The 18212-nt window shown below is 33.0% G+C and overlaps 2 long non-coding RNA genes across 4 annotated transcripts; one reads left to right on the forward strand and one right to left on the reverse strand.

The window, feature by feature from the left end:
* Positions 1-1505: 1505 nt before the first annotated feature.
* Positions 1506-6156, reverse strand: LOC132712877 (uncharacterized). 3 transcript variants are annotated; one of them, XR_009623370.1, is made up of 5 exons: positions 6138-6156; positions 4047-4149; positions 3698-3756; positions 3058-3199; positions 1506-2708 (listed from the first exon to the last, which is right to left on the reverse strand). It is a non-coding gene; the product is annotated as an uncharacterized LOC132712877 (long non-coding RNA). The 3 variants fall into 3 exon arrangements; XR_009623369.1 differs by lacking the exon at positions 6138-6156 and adding an exon at positions 5623-5718; XR_009623368.1 differs by lacking the exon at positions 6138-6156 and having other exon boundaries at positions 4047-4726.
* A 3203-nt stretch (positions 6157-9359) lies between these two features.
* On the forward strand, positions 9360-15361 carry LOC132712878 (uncharacterized). Its single transcript, XR_009623371.1, has 3 exons — positions 9360-10550; positions 12808-12948; positions 14974-15361. It is a non-coding gene; the product is annotated as an uncharacterized LOC132712878 (long non-coding RNA).
* Positions 15362-18212: the final 2851 nt, after the last annotated feature.

Raw genomic sequence — 18212 nt, forward strand, 5'->3', positions numbered from 1 at the left:
CTATGCAGATTTCACTAGACTTCATTCATTATAATCTGTCTATATGCAGATTTCACTACACTTTATTTATTATGAATCTGTCTATACAGATTTCACTAGATTTCATTCGGTATGATCTTCTATACAGATGTTCACTAGACTTCATTCGTATAATCTGTCTATACAGATTTCTACACTAGATTGCATTATTATGAACTGTCTATACAGATTTCACCATATTTCATTTGGTATGATCTGTCTAAACAAATTTCACTAGATTGCATTCATTATGAACTGTCTATACAGATTTCACTAGACTTCATTCATTATAATCTGTCTTTGCAGATTTCACTACACTTTATTTATTATGAACTGTCTATACAGATTTCACTAGATTTCATTCGGTATGATTATCTGTCTATACAGATTTCACTAGATTGCATTCATTATGAACTGTCTATTTAGATTTCACTCAAAGACTTCATCCATTATTATCTGTCTATACAGATTTCACTACACTTTATTTATTATGATTAACTGTCTATACAGATTTCACTAGATTTCATTCGGTATGATCTGTCTATACAGATTTCACCATACTTCATTCGGTATGATCTGTCTATACAGATTTCACTACACTTTATTTATTATGAACTGTCTATACAGATTTCACTAGACTTCATTCGGTATGATCTGTCTATACAGATTTCACTACACTTTATTTATTATGAACTGTCTATACAGATTTCACTAGATTTCATTCGGTATGATCTGTCTATACAGATTTTACCATACTTCATTCGGTATAATCTGTCTATACAGATTTCACTACATTGCATTCATTATAATCTGTCTATACAGATTTCACTACACTTTATTTATTATGAACTGTCTATACAGATTTCACTAGATTTCATTCGGTATGATCTGTCTATACAGATTTCACCATACTTCATTCGGTATGATCTGTCAATACAGATTTCACCAGACTTCATTTGTTATGATCTGTCTATACAGATTTCACTAGACTTTATTATGATCTGTTTATACAAATTTAACCAGACTTCATTCATTATGATCTGTCTATACAGATTTCAATCAGTATGATCTGTCTTTACAGGTTTCAGATTTCACTGGATATGATGTGTCTTTACCAATTTGACTTTATTCTATCTGTATGATGTTCTCATACACATTTTGCTTGACTTTGTTTTGTATGAATCTAAAAATTTACCATTTTCATAAGTAACATTTTTTTTAAATATTTAATTGTTTAAGATATATAAGGTCATCTCCATAAAAGTACTGGTAGGAGCAAATCATGTTCATCTAAAATTGCAAGAACTTTTTCAAAACTACATTGCTACTACAGACCAAGACAATTTTAATTTCTTAGTGTCAACATAAAAGTGGACATTCCCTCTACACCAGTAATAACAATTGTATATCTAAGTTCACTCCCTGAAAGAGTAAGTCATAGCAGTACCAAACCTTGAGCACAGGAAAGAAAAGACAAAACAATTAACAGCTGTAATATAGTTTTATTTTGTACTTTATGGTCTCAAAAAGTAACTCATGACACTCATTGATACATGTATTGCTAATAGATGCTCACACAGGACATCAATATATCAAGCGAAAAGCCAAAAATTGAAATTACATTTAATGATATTAATGAGGAAAAAAAACAATTGTGAAGCAACACCTGGTCTTTCCACAGAAAAGAACATCATCCAAAAAAGTAATTTAACCTTGTGCATTGTAACTTCTCATTGGAAAACGATAAGCAAAAACATTTTGTACTTTCATTAAGCCAAACATCTGTTTCTTCTCCCAGTATGTTTGTGTACATACTACATGACAAGTTAACATATTGATGGCTGAAGCAACACTGGTCTAACTTAAAAAAAAAATTTCTTCAAAAATTACTTTTTTTACATTTTTAGCCTCATTGCATGAAATACACAAGTAAATAAAAAATTATAAATAATTGTGAAATTTTATTGTTTTTATTAATCACTTGGAAAATATTAAATACAAAAACTAAGAATGATAGAGGAAAGAGAAATGTAACAAATTACTGTACTAGGAATATGGGGAAAAATATATTAAAAAACGTCACAAAATTTGAGTACATGTATAACTTGGATGGTGAACAAAGCTATAGATACAAGTGCCATGCCATGTTTAATTATAAAGAGCTGCAAAAGCTTTTCTTTGACAACTTAGAGATATCACCTTACTTTATGCAAAATGTTCTAAAAGTTAATTAGGATTTTACTTGAAAACCTGACTTGCAATATGTTTTCAGATTATCAATTTATTGATGCTATAAACATAAAATAAAAACATATAATTCTATGAAAGTATTGGATTTAATTTGCAACCAGCACAGACTGATATCAACTGACACACAACTGTGCCAGCTAGTTTATAAGGGTATACACTCTTTGCAGCTTGGACAATAAGACCCTTCCAACCATGTTGGCAATTAAGTGTGTGGTTCGATCAACTGGCAACTTATATGATAAATTCAATATGAAAATACAATAATGTCATATCCTCCATGTAAATGCATAACTACTTGAATGTTACTTATGTGTCTGATAATTTTGTGCCGTGGCACAAACGACTAGATTCTCTTTATCTTAATAGGACCCTTCAGGGTAAAAATGTCACTCCATTCAATCGACCCTTTCTTGTTTGTAGTTTGGTTTTCTTTGAATCACCTGTAAAAAATGACAAAAGTTTACTTATAAGTAGAAAAGTCTGACAATTCCCTTGAGACGTTTTAGGAAAGCATTTTCAGGGAAGGTTCTGTTGAAATAATAAATTTGTGAAATGCTATTTAGTTTGGTCTTTTAAGTAAAATATGTCTCAAAATTTATTGTCACTGAATAGGGACATCACTGAGGTGGCAGGATGACTGACTAAATTGACTACACATGACATCTAATAATGTTTCTAAGTTCTGACATTCTAAATTTGGTCGGTAAGATATAATTCAACCTTTAAAATAAGTTTTCAGAAACGTGCAGAGTTTGTGCTATATGTACGAAGTTAATGAAAAATACATACTTAGTTGAATGTTACATGGCTTTGTTTTTGGATTTGTTAAGAAATTGTGTACAGTAATCTTCAAGCCTCGCTGTAATCACTGTCTGGAAAAACTTGTAAAATTGCACATTGGAGTACCTCTGTGTTGCACTGCTCTACTACGCTTGAATGGAAGAGAAAAATATTGTTTAAACAATTTATTATGGGTATAGGGTTTGATGCTGCTTCCAACAATAATTCAGTCTTATCACGACGGCAGTAAATACTTGCCCTGCTACGAAGTTTACCAGGTATACTAGTAAATGTAAACAGGATTTTAATATAAGTTAATGTCACATATAATAATGCAATACATGGCACCAAAGTAAATATTAAAGGCCAGGAGGTCTTCTGCACAAAAAAGCATTTAGCCATCCCAACAGTAGAGACTTGTGAAGAATTCCATTGTTCAAATTGAATATTATATTAAAGTCATGAAAATGTGGACTTCTTCATGTTTCCAATGATTTTTTAAAAATATTTCTGACTGTATTGTTATTTAAAAACAATTATGGAATCCTATCAAGTAATATTCATTGATAGACATGACAATATGTATAATATTAATTTAGTATCAAATCTGAAAAATCCATTACATATATAAACATGTGTATACATGTACCTTGTTAGAACCTGAGCTCCTTAATTTCACTGAAGCATTCATACTATCCCTCTGTCCACCTGCAACACATGGGAGATAAATGCTATAATACTTCAATAGTAAGTAAATAATAAATATTTACATTAAAATAAGCAACTTTTGATTTCATATCTGAATGAAACAGAGACACTGTTCCCTGGGTTTTAAATCAAGCTAAAAATGATTATGTCACTTAAAATATGGAATTTAAAATTGCATACACAACCCTAACCAAGTCCAGCACTGCTGCAAACATAGACTTGCAAAGGATAAAATTCCTCCAGTTATTCAAATAATCTTAAGTTCGAATACATTTAATATGAATACAAACTTTTAGATTTGTCCTCAGCTATACAGGTGTCAGAGGTTCTAGAGGTATGACCTTGTAGACATGGTGTTGGCTTACTTGATGGGTTTGATCTACATACATCTCTCTGAAAGCAGTACAAATTTATTTACAGATAATTTAAATTTGCATTCTGTAGGCCTACATATGATTGATAAATACAATTATTCACAAAAAGTAATAAAAATATGTGTGAAATGTAATCTATTATAGCTCATATGATTTATTAACTATATTGCCTTATGTGGCATCAGAAGGTAACAATCTGTAATGTCCCAAGCAAACATCTTATATGGCACCAGACAGTATTGAACAAGATATAACAATGGTCGTAGGACAGGGGGGACCGTGAGACAGGGCAAACCATACCAGGACGGACCATATGTTTGGAAATGGCGGACCATGACTCGAGATGAGGCGGACTGTGATTAATTTCAAATTTAATACTGCTATTTCATTTATTTATTTTTTTATCTTTTGATATCAATATTATCAAAAACAAAAAAAAATTTAAAAAAATAAATTAATATAATTTTATACTAGTACATGTATACAATGTATACTTAGAGTATTAACATTTACAGTACCCTTGCAATTATAAGTATAAAATAGGTAGCGTAAGATAGTGGGAATGGATTGAAAAAATCTTATAAGTAAAACATATTTTCCTTCTGCACTGAAGTTAATAAACTTGACAAAATTACTTTAATTGTAATATTTTTTTTATATAATCCATTCATAACATTTAAGTTGTATAAAGGAAAAATGATTATTTATATTAGTTAATTCCTTACTAACTAAAGGACAACCAAAATAGTTTATGTACAATGTATATCAATTTGCTAAACAGACAGCATCTAAAGTTTATGATGTAAACTAACTTGTCAAAGGAATTAAAATTGAAGGAAGTCAACGTCAAAAAAGATAAAATATTCCATCAAGACACTTTCCACCAAAAAAAAATAAATTCTGGATAGGTGCGCAATTTTGTAATGTCACTCATCATCATTTTATGCTATTGTTTTGTATGTCAGATGTGAATAACAGCCCTTTTCTTAATGTGTTGTTTAACTTGTTAAATGAAGTTTTACCCTCTTATTATTTATATCTGCTGTCTGTCATATTTAAGAAACAATGACTTGTAATTATATCTCTGTAATTGGTCAATTATCACCTGCATAATGTCCAACTCGATGCGTTATTAATAATTTCATTAAACAAATTTATTATAAATTAATAAACTGCATTAATGTATGTACAGTGCCACTCCAGATACAACGAGATTGTTGGGACTTCGGATGATTCCTTGTTATAACCGAGTCTCATTATAACCGGGACAGAACAAATTGGGGAAATCCGACACTGTCCAGCATCATTAATTTCTACTTTTGTGTGCATCCTTTTTGAAAAGTATATAATGGGAGGTAACTCTTTGCAGTCAGAAGTTTTTGTTTTATTTAAATATGCATGTATATAAATATATCTAGCTATCATCGAATTTCAACAAAACATGAAAACACAACCTACGTCTAACCGCGTGTGTTTTTTCATTAATATGTACATTTTAAAATTTGTTTCCAAAACGTTGCATTTCTCACGAACACCGCAAGACATTAACCGCTTCCTTTCTTGTGACAATTTAGCCGGAGCGCAGACAAAACAAGGCTGACACATTTGATTTCTAATTGCTTGACCCATTATCTCGTCCCACATCAATAATTTCTTCCTTAATTGACCTTTAGTATTGGTCATCATGGTTTTTCTCAAGGTGACTAACTGATGCAGACGAAGTGCAAATGAAGTGCAAATGAAGTGACCTCCTTAAAATTCTGAAAAATATGCATTGGACAGAGAAATTATGTACGTTGTAACCGATATCTCACTAAAACCGAAACGATCTCATTATAAACGATAAAAAATGACAGGAAAATAGATGAAAAAAGGACGGGACACAGTAGAATGTACGTTGTAAGCGGTACCTTGTCCTTGTTAAAACTGTTCTCATTGTTAAGTGAGTAGACTGTATATGTTTATAAAAACGAATCATATGCTAAAAAACTAAAAATGATAGTTTACCCAAATCTACATCACTAGCAAAGTCTAGTATCTAAAAATTTACTTAAAGTTCAATAATATACCGAGTAAAAAGGTGTCCGTCCGGCCCTGGGGTCAAAATTGGTCCGCTCTTGGGATCATTGATTTTCTTCATATGCATATAATGAAAACGACACAAAACGATTTTTTTTAACCCCCCCACATTGAAAAAATTGTTTATTAGTCCCCTACCAGTTTAACCAGAGGGGACTTTTAGGTTACCCTCGTGCGGTCGTGTCTGTTCTGTCTGTCAGTCCGTCAGTCCCGTCCGTCCACAAAACTGGATCCTGCGATAACGCAAAAAGTGCTGAAAATATTTTTATTTGAAACTTTATATATGGATAGATGGCAGTATGGAGATTATGCACGTTCTTTTTCTTTTGTTCCTATGTTGAAAAATTCCTGGTTGCTATGGCAACAAATAGGCCTGGATTTCAAGATTTCTGATTTAATTTTTTCAGCTTTTTTTCACTATAAGTTTCTTTATTTCTTAAAGGTGTTTACTTCAAACTTTAGATATAAGTTTTACCTGGGTTTCATCAAACCACATCATATGTAACAAAGGGTTTACAAACTCTTAGCACAAAAAAATTTATCAGTATTACCTCCCTTGAAACTTTTTAGAATTTTTATGGAAAAAAAAAGTTGTCTTTTTTTAATAACTTCTTTATTTCCTAATTTGTATCTTACTTCAAACTTTCATATATATGTTTTTTATTATCACTCAACATTTTTTGAGAAGGTTAAATACTCTAGCAAGACTATTTCCCAGAATTATGATCCCCCTTTGAACTTAGATTTTTTTTTCGAAGAAATTTTGGTATTTTTTTACTTCCAACTTCTTTTCAATTCCTTATAGGGTTTTACTTTTTAAAAATTCCCACATTGTAAATAATATGACAAGGTTGTATAAACATAATTGCCTTACTAGGCAGGGAAACTTAACACCATTACTGTGAAATAGACAAAATTGAACTCTTAAAAAGATTTTTAAGGGTTCATTCATGTCATTCATTCACTGGGGTAAAATTGGAAATCAGAATGTTGCTTGGGGTTTTAACCGGTAGGGGACTTATGGATTGCTTGAAATACTATGATAATTGCTTGTTTTGATTAATTATTTAAACGTCCTATAAATTATGAAAATTCACTAAAAACATATACAAAAGCAGGTGGCTATGTCTTACACTAATCTGTTATTACGTAATGGACACATTTCATAGAGTTGATGACAAAAAGTGGTCTGGTCAGAAAAAAAAATGCAAATGTCATTTACAAACGACAAGACCCACATATTTTTGCCATGAACAGAACATATATTTTTACTAAAATCATTAAACAAGTAATGAAAAAGTATTTTATATACAAGAAATAAGAAGTAATTTATTCGATATATTGGTTTTATTTTATGTTTTTCAGTGAATTACTGATTTTTACGTGAAAATTATATTTGAAATTTCACAGTGAAAAAATTATCAAAATATAATTTCCAACTTTTTTCAAATGACGAAACTACTTGTTTATGATTTTCCCCATGTGGTACCTCAATTTTATTTTTACTGACAATTCTGACAATGTCAGGCTGTTAAAAGAAATAGCAAAAGCTGAAATAGATAAATAACTTACATGTCAAAAGTAATAAAGAGAGAAACTTACTTCTATTCATTTCAAATTCCAATCACCAAAATTTCGTCTCTAATTTTTTTTTGTTTCGTTTTTACAGTCTGAAAAATACATTCCTTCCCAAATGCAAAACTGCTCTTGATGACATTTGGGCATATTAAAGTATCCTACGAGCAATAACTGCCGTATGCTTTATGAAAAATTGAAAAGCATCGACAGCCCATCACTCGTAAAATAAGTAAAACAACCAAGCGTTCCGCTAAGCTTCCAAGTTTTCCATTTTCCTAGCTCCTTTTTCTGAATGTTTTCACTTCTGTCAACACTTTTTTGTCTGTTACAATCCTCAAATAAGTTTTCTTTCTTTTAAAAAGGTGTATGACTAACAAATCCAAATTATATCCCTCTGAATCTTACACAATTATTTTCATCCCATGAAATAACACAACTTTAAAAAATGGCTGCCGCTTACATTTTACAAAGCCAGGTCTAATATAAATTCGCAGTAAGTAACAGAAATACGGATGGATGGTTGGACTTTTTCTCCTACAAGAATTGTTTGTTTTTATTATTAAAACAAGCGATCACTCATATTTTTTTAACAAAATAAATAATATCACCGTCATTTAACCTTGATTGGCGGACTTATTTTTCAGCTCAAGACTTCTTGTTTTTAATGTGAAATTCCGTCTAAATGGGGCTCTCAGTAGGGGAAACAAATTTTAATATTAACGTTAAAATTATGGAAATTTCGTTTTAACTTGTTTTTAAGGATAAAATAAAAAGAAAATTTGTCTGTTTGTTGTGTAAGATGTAATTTTATTTCATCGAGTGGGCTTTAAAAACAGTATTCTCATCTTACACAACAAACAAACAGATATCCTCTATGTATCGCTGATATTTGTCATCCGATAGTGGTAATAAAGATTGTTAAAAAAACATTGTAAAACAACATAATATAAATGCCATTAATTTTTAAGTCAAGCTAATACAGGGTGAAATACCATCGAATCTTTAACAGAATATTATTAAAAGTTTATAGCTTCAATATATTGTGATATATATGAAAACTTATTGCAATATAATTTTGCAAGATAAAATAATTCCGATATTTGCAGTGTTGCATCTAGAATTTCAAAATAATAGGGGGCTTATTTTCCACTCTACTGAAAAATGTGGGGGACATGATTTACCTAACAATATGACGTATTGAAAAGAATTAATTTATTTAAGAAATAATATATCCCAAACTGTGATTTTATTGCTCAATAACATCACTGTTTGGAGTTCGGATGCGGGGAATTATATCACGAGGGCGTAACCCGAGTGATATAATGATGCGCATCCGAACGACAAACAGTGATGTTAATCAAGCAATAAAATCACCGATTTGGATATATTATTTCGATTCTAACACATCAACAAATAAATACTGCTGTCCACGATAAATAGTGAAACTGAGCCTGATTTGTTTCCGTACTTATTGTCAGCGCGTCACATTTTAGTGGTTACGTCACATATCTAAATATAGAACGTCAAACAGTGATTTTATAGCATAATAATACACACTTTAATTAAGTTCTTTTATGTTCAATAGGGAAAAATGCGGGTCGTGTTAGAATAAACGTTAAGGCATTTTAAGCTTGACTATTCGATAAGAATAAGTATAGCTATTGTAGTTTCCCGGGCGTCGGCGTAACCACTTATGATAAAGTTTTTGTAATACCTCAAATATTTTCAAAGTCCATTGACATATGGCTTTGAAACTTTGCACATTTGTTCACCATCATGACCCCATCCGGTAGACTGTATGAAGCATTTTGACAGAATTATGCCCCTTTTTCGACTTAGAATTTACGTTCAAGTTTTTGTAATAGTTAAAATATTTTCAAAGTCCATTGCCATATAACTTGTTCCCCATCATGGCCCCAACCTGTAGACAGGAGGAGGTAACTGTATCAAGCATTTTGACATAATTATGCCCCTTTTTCGAATTAAAATTTACGTTAAAGTTTTACATCTTACATGTTCTTAATCAACTATTACAACATTATAAAACACTTATTTCCAATTTCAATAGAATTAAAAAATTATTAATTTCTGAGGAATTCTGTGCCTTTACAATGTCATTCTATTCTTTATACATAAAAACATTCTTGTGAAGCTTGGGACCCATATTTAATCAACAATCTTTTATTCCTCATTCAGTGTAATTATACCTCACAGATGGAACTGGCATGGTGATGTTAAATCTGTGTCAACATCTTCCAACTGGTTTGTCAGATTGTAAATGAATACAGTCAAACTGTTGTACTTTCCTACAGACAGCTCTTGTTTTAGTTAAAGCCCATTATGCCTCCGAAATAAATAAAAATTTACTTCTTTAGAAAGGTCAAACATAAGTTTTTTAACATTAGCAAAATGTGACTTCCATACAAAGTACTAAATTACTATAAATGTGCTAATTGCCAAAAAGCAACAGAAGAAGAAGACAGTTCAGGTAATTGCCCAATGTGTAACTTAAAACTATAAAATAATACCAAAAGTAAGATTTTCAGAAATAAAAATGAAAGCATTTCTGGGGCATAATGAGCCTGTAATAAAAATTGTTGTTAACTTTGATTTATTCCTTATAGAAAATAGTATTGGTGTTCATGCAGAGATGTGATATAATATTTACTGTAGGAAAGAAAGAAAAGAGAGGGAAGAGAACTTATTGAAGCAGAGGAAGCTAAACAAAGACAGAAAATTGAAGCACATAAACAAATGTTACAGGTATTGTTTTACTGACTTTTCAAATACTATAAAAATAACATATGTCTCTCAGGTTAATAGTGGGTATTAGCAAACCAAGAAATGAAATAGCACCCGAGTAAAACTCAAAAAGCATTGGATATCTCAACCTGAAATTTCTTAGATTGATACATCTTTATACATCATATAGAGGAAAAAAGCATTGCTTAAGAACTTTATTTCTATTTTTGCACTCTATAGTTGTTTGTTGTTTTTTTTAACTTTTTTTTCATACTTAATTTTTGTGCCGAGCATAACATATTATCATGTGACTAATAAACATGAACATTGATAATACCCTTCGTGCTTAGTGGCATGCAGGGTTTTGATTGAATAACAGATTGGTTAAAATGTTGTCAAAATCTGTTTATTTCAGCATGTAGATTAAAATATACCCCTAGACCCATAGCCAAATCAGTTGTTTTAATAAGCACATCTGTTGCCTGAGATAAAGAAATTAAAGACCCTCAGCATGCATGGAGTATCTGAGTCAGTACTGTAGCAGTGCTAGTTTACAGCATGCATGGAGTATCTGAGTCAGGGATAGTAGCAGTGCTAGTTTACAGCATGCATGGAGTATCTGAGTCAGTACTGTAGCAGTGCTAGTTTACAGCATGCATGGAGTATCTGAGTCAGTACTGTAGCAGTGCTAGTTTACAACATGCATGGAGTATCTGAGTCAGTACTGTAGCAGTGCTAGTTTACAGCATGCATTGAGTATATCTGAGTCAGTACTGTAGCAGTGCTAGTTTACAGTATGCATGGAGTATCTGAGTCAGTACTGTAGCAGTGCTAGTTTACAGCATGCATGGAGTATCTGAGTCAGTACTGTAGCAGTGCTAGTTTACAGCATGCATGGAGTATCTGATCCAGTACTGTGGCAGTGCTAGTTTACAGCATGCATGGAGTATCTGAGTCAGTACTGTAGCAGTGCTAGTTTACAGCATGCATTGAGTATCTGAGTCAGTACTGTAGCAGTGCTAGTTTACAACATGCATGGAGTATCTGAGTCAGTACTGTAGCAGTGCTAGTTTACAGCATGCATGGAGTATCTGAGTCAGTACTGTAGCAGTGCTAGTTTACAGCATGCATGGAGTATCTGAGTCAGTACTGTAGCAGTGCTAGTTTACAACATGTATGGAGTATCTGAGTCAGTACTGTAGCAGTGCTAGTTTACAGCATGCATGGAGTATCTGAGTCAGTACTGTAGCAGTGCTAGTTTACAGCATGCATGGAGTATCTGAGTCAGTACTGTAGCAGTGCTAGTTTACAACATGCATGGAGTATCTGAGTCAGTACTGTAGCAGTGCTAGTTTACAGCATGCATTGAGTATCTGAGTCAGTACTGTAGCAGTGCTAGTTTACAGTATGCATGGAGTATCTGAGTCAGTACTGTAGCAGTGCTAGTTTACAGCATGCATGGAGTATCTGAGTCAGTACTGTAGCAGTGCTAGTTTACAGCATGCATGGAGTAGCTGATCCAGTACTGTAGCAGTGCTAGTTTACAGCATGCATGGAGTATCTGAGTCAGTACTGTAGCAGTGCTAGTTTACAGCATGCATTGAGTATCTGAGTCAGTACTGTAGCAGTGCTAGTTTACAACATGCATGGAGTATCTGAGTCAGTACTGTAGCAGTGCTAGTTTACAGCATGCATTGAGTATCTGAGTCAGTACTGTAGCAGTGCTAGTTTACAGTATGCATGGAGTATCTGAGTCAGTACTGTAGCAGTGCTAGTTTACAGCATGCATGGAGTATCTGAGTCAGTACTGTAGCAGTGCTAGTTTACAGCATGCATGGAGTATCTGAGTCAGTACTGTAGCAGTGCTAGTTTACAGCATGCATGGAGTATCTGAGTCAGTACTGTAGCAGTGCTAGTTTACAGCATGCATGGAGTATCTGAGTCAGTACTGTAGCAGTGCTAGTTTACAGCATGCATGGAGTATCTGAGTCAGTACTGTAGCAGTGCTAGTTTACAGCATGCATGGAGTATCTGAGTCAGTACTGTAGCAGTGCTAGTTTACAGTATGCATGGAGTATCTGAGTCAGTACTGTAGCAGTGCTAGTTTACAGCATGCATGGAGTATCTGAGTCAGTACTGTAGCAGTGCTAGTTTACAGCATGCATGGAGTATCTGAGTCAGTACTGTAGCAGTGCTAGTTTACAGCATGCATGGAGTATCTGAGTCAGTACTGTAGCAGTGCTAATTTATAACTAGTTTATGTGTACTGTATTTTCAGGAAAGAAAACCGCAAGGAGGAGCTAAAGAATGAAATTCCTCCAGAACCTGAGAATGGTCATGCAGAATCTGTTTGTGTTGTTCTAAAACACCTAATGGAACAAGAATAGAGAGGCTGTTTTTGAAGTCTCGGTCATTAAAAGTAAATTTATTTTCACTTTTTGCTAAAAATCATCTCTCATATATTTAATTACCTAGAATAATATTTGAGATTTTCATGATATCAGTTCTATCTAACTTTGGTTCAAATTTAATAAAAAAAATCAAATTTTATTTGTTTGCTTTGAAATCTGGAATATTCATATGCACATGAACTGATCTGAATTTAAAGTACTGTATATGTATGTTCTCTATTATACTTACTTTTGAAGTTATTGTCCTTAATATTTTTCATATTCAAATTTTCTTAGGGTTAAGTAAACAATTTTTTTAGCTCACCTGTCACAAAGTGACAGGGTGAGCTTTTGTGATCGCTTTTCGTCCGGCGTCCGTCCGTAAACTTTTGCTTTATATGACATCTCCTCATAAACCACTGAGCCAATTTCATCCAAACTTCACAGGAATGTTCCTTTGGACACCTTTAAAAATTGTTCAAAGAATTTAATTCCATGCAGAACTCTGGTTGCCATGGCAACCGAAAAAAAAATCTTTAAATATCTTCTTTTAAACAACCCTAAGAGCTAGAGCTTAGATATTTGGCATGAAACATCTTCTAGTGAGTGTCTACCAAGTTTGTTCAAATAAAAGCCCTGGGGTCAAAATTAGCCCCGCCCCAGGGGGTTATTGATTTTCCCTATATGCATATAGTAAAACCTTAAAACATCTTCTTTTAAAGAACCCAAAGAGCTAGAGCTAAGATATTTGGCATGAAACATCTTCTAGTGAGTGTCTACCAAGTTTGTTCAAATAAAAGCCCGGGGGTCAAAATTGGCCCCGCCCCAGGGGGTCATTGATTTTCCCTATATGCATATAGTAAAAACTTAAAAAATCTTCTTTTAAAGAACCGTAAGAGCTAGAGCTTAGATATTAAGCATGAAACATCTTCTAGTGAATGTCTACCAAGTTTGTTCAAATAAAAGCCCTGGGGTCAAAATTGGCCTCGCCCCAGGGGGTCATTGATTTTCCCTATATGCATATAGTAAAAACTTAAAAAAAATCTTCTTTTAAAGAACCCAAAGAGCTAGAGCTAAGATATTAAGCATGAAACATCTTCTAGTGAGTGTCTACCAAGTTTGTTCAAATTAAAGCCCTCTGGTCAAAATTGGCCCCACCCCGGGGGGTCATTGATTTTCCCTATATGCATATAGTAAAAACTTAAAAAAATCTCCTTTTAAAGAACCATAAGAGCTAGAGCTTAGATATTTGGCATGAAACATCTTCTAGTGAATGTCTACCAAGTTTGTTCAAATAAAAGTCCTGGGGTCAAAATTGACCCCGCCCCAGGGGGTCATTGATTTTCCCTATATGCATATAGTAAAAACTTAAAAAATCTTCTTTTAAAGAACTCAAAGAGCTAGAGCTAAGATATTTAGCATGAAACATGTTCTAATGGGTGTCTACCAAGTATGTTCAAATAAAAGCCCTGGGGGTCAAAACTGGCCCCGCCCGGGGGGGGGGGGGTGTCATTGATTTTCCTTATATGTGTATAGCAAAAACTTAAAAATCTTCTATGAAAAAACCCGAATAGCTAGAGTTTAGATATTAAGCATGAAACATCTTTAAGTAATTATCTACAAAGTTTGTTCAAATAAAAGCCCAGGGGTCAAAACTGGCCCTGCCCCAGGGTTTCATTGTTTTTAACCATATGTCTTCTTTTAAAAAAACCCAATGAGCTAGAACTTAAATGTTTAGCATGAAACATCCTCTTTTGGGTGTCTACCAAGTCTGTTCAAATAAACAAATAAAAGCCCTTGGGTAAAAATTGGCCCGGGGATGTGGGGCCTATATACAGGTGAGCGACCTCAGGGCCATCATGGCCCTCTTGTTTCTTTGATCACCTTAAACATGATAGTTACAATAAATTACTTTGGTCATTATGAGAATTATGACCATGTTTGACCATTGTTTTCAGGCATGACATTAAGAGCCATTATATCCCCGTAGTTGTTTATTTCACTTCCTTTAGCTGAAATGTCGTATAATATTTTTGTTGTTTTATATATTTCAGTATCTGTATTATTTCACATTCTGTCATGAAGATTGTCCGGACGATTTCCATAATGTTACTAACTTCCCGAGAAAGACATTACCATGTGAACCAACAAGTGAATATCCTGAACCAATCACATTTGAAGAAGCTGGATTAGGAAAGAATGAAATGCTTTTTGTCCAAGATAATGAATCTTGAATGACAGATAATAATTATGATATTCTGTGATATTAGAACACAAAACTATGTTCATGCTTGTCCGTTTTCCTGTTGTGATCATTATCTTACAACCAGTTGGTCAGATTGTTATTTGAAATGAGACGGAATTTTGTTTAAAATGCCACCATGATCCACCAAATTGTTGAGGAGTTATTGCCCTTTGCTATTTACAATGATTTAAAAATATAAAGTTTGACGCTGCATAATTTCAGTTTGGAGCAATTTTGTGTTTTCAACTTACAATAATATCATTAATGATAATCTTTTCTATTTTAAACTGATTGGTATTTGGTCAAATTTCTAGTGATTAAACTGAATGATATTTTGTCGAATTTGTAGTTATCTTTATATTTTAAACTGTTTGATGTTTTGTCAAATTTTTATTAATCTTTATATTTGAAAACAAATGATATTTGGTCAAATTTCTTATCTTTACATGTAGTTTATTTTTAAAAGCTTATTTTTTCTGAAGAGAATTGTGTAACGTTATAGTTTGGAGAAGTGACTCCTTTAAAAAAAAATACAAGTTTAATTATTTGTTTAATTTTGTAACTACTTGTTAAGCATTGCCAAATAAATCAGGTTGGATTTTCATTCCTAGTCATGGGATTCATTGATTTGGAAACATATCATTTTTATCTCAAAATGACATTTATTGTGTAGGATAACGGTAATTAGCCGGTAATTAGTCAACAATACATAGGCGGATATATTTAATATAATGAGCTGTCACCGGACACTATGCTTAATTTAGTTAATTGATGGGCATGTCATCACTTAAACGGGGATTTGTACCTATATCGTGCAAACATAATTGTTTATTTACCTTTACCTTCTCCTTCTTCTGAGCATTTAAGCCAAGATGGCTTGTAAGCTCCTCCAATACAGTATTATCAAGTTAACTTCAGTAAATGTCACTTGTAAAGGGCACTGTTTACACAGACTTATTCCCAGATTGGCACTCGGTACTCTCACATTCCCGAGTCACTAATGTTAATGATAGAATTATCAAATCATTAAATGAGCACACTGATTGGAAGACGGATTCCATTAACCATCCATTGTTTGCGAATAAAACTGCCTGCCCTCCAAGCCAACCTCTTAGTCACCAGCCAACTGTAGTATCCAGCAACACCAACGGAAACAACGATAAACTCCCGAGGCAATCACATACGCCGTACGATAATTCTGGTAATAACACCACCGAAAGTGATGACACACTTTTAAAACTATTACACACTCCCAACGATAATTCAAGCGGAAACTCCCCCAACAACTCACCTCGTGGTCATCTTCATCGTAGCAGATCAACATCCCGACGCACACGCGTTCCTATACGTAATTTATCACCAGAATCTACAAGTCATAGGTCGCCATCTATCCAACAAATTCGTGAGCAGTTCAATTCTAGTCGTGAACCTTCAACTACTCGCCGTGAACAACTGACACAACAATCAAGTGTAACATAGGCCAAACAGGGGCCAGTGAACTCAAATACAATTAACCTTAGTCATAAAACTAAATTAAACGACTTGAAAATTGGTACCTTGAACGTATGTGGCATAAAAAATAGAGTTAATTTTCCTGATTTTGTAGAACTTATATCAAAATATGATGTTTTTTGTTGCACTGAGTGTAAAATAGATAGTTATGATGAAATTTGTATTGATAACTACACATTTTTAAAACAACCAAGAAAACAGGCTTTTTTGCGACGATCTGGTGGGCTAGGGGTTTTTGTAAAAGACGAGTTGCTTAAATATGTTGAAGTAATTGAATCAAAATCTGATTACGTTTTCTGGATAAAACTTAAAAACGATGTTTTTAACCCTTGTCGTTATTTAGTAATTGGTATAGTTTATATCCCACCAGAGTCGTCTAATTATTATAAATCTGATGAGTTGTTAATATTTGAAAATGAAGTTTTTGAATCATGTAATATGTATGACCATGTACTTTTAACTGGAGATGCAAATGCTCATATCGGTCTATTACAAGGTTTATCCGAACCAGATAATTTTTTATCACGTCATTTTGATTTTGATGACGACATGATAAACTTTTTTAATCAAGCTGATGCTTTACAAAACCTAGGCATACCTATTCAAAGAGTATCCAAAGATTTAAACATAAATACTACTGGAAGAATGTTAATAGACTTATGTATAAACAATAATTTGTATATTTTAAACGGTCGCTTTGGCCAAGATAGTTTAGAAGGTGCGCCAACATTTAGAAATTTATCAGTAATTGATTACTCTATAACATCTGCTAAGTTACTGCCTTTCCTTATAGATTTCAGCATAACTGAAGTCGACTGTCTGTACTCCGACGGACACTCGCTGCTTACAACTTGTTTAAATTTCGATAAAACGGAGTCAACTTCACAACAAAATGAGCCCCTACAAACTATCTCTCATCCTAGGTGGCAAGACAATAAACGTAATGATTTTTTACAAAACATTGACCAAAACATGGTGTTATGTGTTGAAAATTTATTAAATGAGTTCCCGTCAGAGATATCCGAACAAAAAAATGCTCTCGACAGAATAACAGAAAATATCTCTGTCATATTTCAAAATTCAGCTGAAGTAACCTTTAATGTAAATAAAGACTCGCATGTTATTACAAAATATAAAAACAATCAAATTCATAATAAGAAAAATAAACCCTGGTATGGGCCTCGGTGTAGAAATAAACGTGTTATTTACAATCGCGCAAGAAAAAATTTCAGTCAAAACAAATCGGTTAATAATAGAAGGTTACTCAACCATGCGAGCATCGATTACAAACGTACAATGAAATTTTATATGAATCGCCACAATTTTATCAATGAATCAAAACTACGTAATATGCATTCTTCGGACCCGAAATCTTACTGGAGATTTTTAAATTCTTTGAATAGAAATAATTCAACAAACGTGCCAGATATAAAAGTTTTTTATGAGTATTTTCAAAAAGTTAATAAAGTAACGGACAATGAAGAATCTTTTCACGTTGATGATACAAATATGAACTTTGATGATGATATTTTAAAT

This window comes from Ruditapes philippinarum, unplaced genomic scaffold, assembly GCF_026571515.1.
Source record: "Ruditapes philippinarum isolate M1 unplaced genomic scaffold, ASM2657151v2 ctg11474_1_1_1_1, whole genome shotgun sequence".
Lineage (NCBI taxonomy): Eukaryota > Metazoa > Mollusca > Bivalvia > Venerida > Veneridae > Ruditapes > Ruditapes philippinarum.